A 4,171-nucleotide genomic window follows, 5' to 3' on the forward strand; every position below is an offset into this window, starting at 1 on the left:
ACTGCAATTCGATTGAAAAACATTGTCCGGTATTTTTTTCGCCGATTTGTGTTTCGTATTTGAGAAATGACATATGCAACAAAATGCATAAGCTGCACACTTTTTAAAGAGAGTACAGTGTTTGATTATTTTAAAGACATTTGCTAACTTATTCCAAATCTGTGCTCCCCTAAACTTCAATGAAACTGAATTTCCCACAATTTGGCCTTGTACTGAATCAATATGTATATTGGAGGCTGACATGGTATCCTGACTACGTATATGTTCATACATGTATATCTTATTTATTAAGATAGGTTGACAGATTTGCATTGAAGTGTGAGTACATACATACTTTCAAGTTACTGTTTGAGTGCTTACAATGAATTTTTGTCACAGTAATCGCATTTATACATTTTTCAAGTTTACTTAGTCATTAAAGTTTATTATTTTGCTGCATACAGTGTGTGCTTTAATTATGCGGTGGCCGCATTCACAGGCTAACCTCAAATGTGCCGCATCTTGCATCCTGTTCAAAGATCTCTACTCTAACAGTGGCGAAGTTTATAGTCTTGGATGATGTAAACCGTTATCGTTCTCCGACAATGCAAGATATGTTTTGATTTCTGGTAACTTGGGTAATTCTTGCTAGTTTTTTACCTATATGTACATTAGCGCAATCTTTCGTAGGATGTGCTAGAGCGCAAATTGCCAGCAAAGAATGGATTTTACTTCTGCATATCTGCCAATAAAGGATGGTAATACATGTCTTTAAAATCAGCGCTGTATTGCAATTGGCCCAAGAGATCTTTTAAGCAAATCAGAAAGTGCAGGATAGAGGAAATGTGTGAACTAACATTCGGGCGTTTCTGTCCATTCAAGAAAAGCAGGAAATCTTGCAGCCACAAAATAAAAAATATATATTAAAAATAAGTAAGCGTAAGAAATATACAAAAAAGGGATGATAGTAAATCATTTCCAGTACAACCCCACCCCCCCTCCAAATAAAAAATCCGAACGAAAATGTCAGGCAATGACTATATGCAAAACTGCATAAAATAATGACTCAAATTTCTGCAAGGCTGATCAGACTGCATAGAAAATTTAACAGGACAGCAATGTGATAGAGACCAAACCAATGAAGCATGATGAAACGTGAACTCAATTAAAAACCGTGTTTCAGGTGAACCAGGTTTTAGAAAATGTTAATAAAATGGTTGAAAATGTAAAATATATTCAATTAGAAATTACAGAGTATATGTGAATGTTCTGGTATTCAACGTTACTTTTTCGTGGTGGCAGTGGAGGTGGCACACATTCAGGTAGGTTTGGCTGCGAAGATGGTGGACGAGTTAACTGTGTAGGTAATGGCAAAGGTGCTGATGTTGGTCCAAATGCTGTGGAGTCATGAGTTAATGTGGGGGGAGGCAGGCGTGGACAGAAATAACAGCGTGCGTACAAAAGACAAAGAGGCAAAAGCAAAACCAAAATTATGAGGCTGAGTGAAAGTCCAAGAATTACATCCAATGACAATGACGACGGTGAAGTTGTTGTTACTATTGTGGTTGTAGTTTTTGCTATTGCTGATGCTGGTGGAAAAACTGAAAACTGTGTTTGACGGGATGGCTGTACAGAGGTAGAAGATAGTGGTGACGTTGACACCGAATGAGGCGGCGGCAGTTTCGGTGATAAGCATAATTCAGGTGGAGATGGTAGATGAGAGCAGTTTAAACATGACTGCCAAAGCAGACGGCTTGAAGAGAACACATGTATGCATAAAGAGTAAATGTAAAAACAAAGTTCACGGCAAGGAAGAAGACGATGGCTCCGTGGCTGACAAAATGGAGAGTAGCTTGCACAGAAAATATGTTTGATAGTGTGGAACAGTTTGAGAGGAATAGTGGCTTGAAGTGGTCAATCAAAGTGGCTGCTTGTACCTGATTTCCTTCATCCAGCATCGTGTAATTATAAAAAGGGCAGAATTCCCTTAGTGGTGAAGTCACCTTTTCACACTGTCCGCTTGGCAAAGGCAAGAGACACAGGACAGAGATAAACACTACAAGCGCAGGCATTGTTAACATACTTAAAGAATGGCTTTTTAGGGCGTGCGTCTGTGTTTATATATGCGTCCCCCACTTCCGGTAGATTGAAATTTTGCGGAAACACTAAAAGCATTGTTTCTCATGTAAGTTCTACGTTTGTCATCACCCCAACATTCTTATTTGCTCGCCTGGTTTTGAATTAAAGTTCCGGAGACCACGCACTATTAAGTGACTGAACAACGTAACAATAAATAATAATAATAATAATTTTATTAATTTCTATGGTGCAATTGTCAATATCAATTTTCAATTGCACATAAATCAAACCTAAGGAAACAAAATGAGAAAGTTTAAAATTTTTAAAACTATATTTCCGATCACAAAAGAACCAACAGAAGTGTCTTTAACAAGGTTCTAAATGGAACGTCGAAAGGCCAATCCAAACAGGAAATGTTTGGCAATAAAACGTGAAAACATTGTTGAGTGAGCTAAAACTTTTTTTCTATCCATAATTACATTTTGGGTGAGGTCAATTGTGACAAAACAGAAAATTGACGCGTGTAAGTCGATCTATAAGTCCATGTGTTATCAAGGGTCGCCAATTTGTGGTTCCTTACTGCTATCATCCTTTGAAACTTAAAAAAAGGTTTTAGCTTCAGCACCTTAATCCTTTTAGTTTTTTATTTTGATAATCCAACGGGCAACATTCAGTGAAATGGACACAGTGCATTATCACAAAACCCGCAGATTCCTTAAAGAAATAATTTTTTCTCCACAATGGCTAGCTGAGACACTGAGAAATCTTGCCTTCGAAGGCAAGGTATCTTATTGCTCCGTACGTTCGGTGATAGTGAGAGGTGGTTTTACTTGCTATGTGAAAAAAGAAGTGTTAAAATTGAATGTTATTAGTTTTCTGTCAGAGAAAGCAAATCTTACGAAATAACAACAACAAAGCATGTTCACATAAAAGGTGTTGTTGGCTATGGCTTTTCTTTATTTTGTGGCTCTGAAAAGAGCCATTTGATGCAATGTTTCATTGGGCAGTTATAACATTTAAATAATTGGTGTTAGCTCTTCATTTGAGTTTAATTTTATTTCCATGAAATTTTGCGCTGAAATAAAAGTGACGTTCCTGGTCAATAACGTTATTGTAATCTTGACAACTGACACACTGTTTGTTGAAAGGTTTCCACATCAGTGTGACAACAAGAGCCGCTATGCGCTAAGCCTTTTAAATAAACACTTGTTTCCCTTTCATCGAGAGATGTAGACAAAAAAATCAAAATTTTATCAGGTGTTAACGCACTGAAGTAATTTGTGAAACTTCGCTTAACCGAACCTAACTGTTCGAAATCCGTTAAGCGCTTCAGAGAAAGCCAATGTCTACATGTCTTTGTAATAGAGTGTGTGCACAACGGCCAATACAATGATTTTCCTTTGGGAAATATATTCTATTTTTATGTAAATATCTTCTATTGTTGTAGTCCTCCAACATGGCAGCTGTGCACACACTCTAGCAACGCAAATGCTTTCTGCGTTTAAGTTACATAATATTTACACTGTTTTACAGCGGTTTTGTCAACGATAAACCAACGATTCAACAAAAATAAGTTTATGGAGCTAAAAGCTGGTATTTCTGTAAAGCTAAGCTTAATTGAAAAAAGAGTAGAAGTGACAGAAACGATATTTTTGGTACGTTCAAGTTGATCTGATTTTGGTTCGTTGATTATCATAAAGAACTACTTCGATGCCTGTAAATAGCCAATGTTTAAATTAATTCACAAATTACAGTTCCGTTTAATACGATCGCAGTACGATCTCTGTTGGATTCAAAACTGCAAGTGCGACCGCACACTTGTCATGGGTAAGAAAGAGGTCAAAAGGTTGGCAGTTAACACATACTTGAGTCCTCCAGTAAGTGAATTTTATTCAAGTAGGTTCTGTTACTGTGTGACGAGTAATAACTTAATATTTGAAATAAATGTGATGGTATATTTACGAACTAAATATTTATTTCGTCCTCATTTGTCTCCCCATATGTTCTAAGATTTGGCTGAATTGCCGATATCACGTAAAATGTGTGTCACTGGTGGTGACTGATTACAACGCATGCGTAAAAACATGAGAGTCAATGTATCAAAATAACAATC

This window comes from Pavona decussata, unplaced genomic scaffold (genome assembly GCF_977016875.1).
Source record: "Pavona decussata unplaced genomic scaffold, jaPavDecu1.1 SCAFFOLD_98, whole genome shotgun sequence".
Taxonomy (NCBI): Eukaryota; Metazoa; Cnidaria; class Anthozoa; order Scleractinia; family Agariciidae; genus Pavona; species Pavona decussata.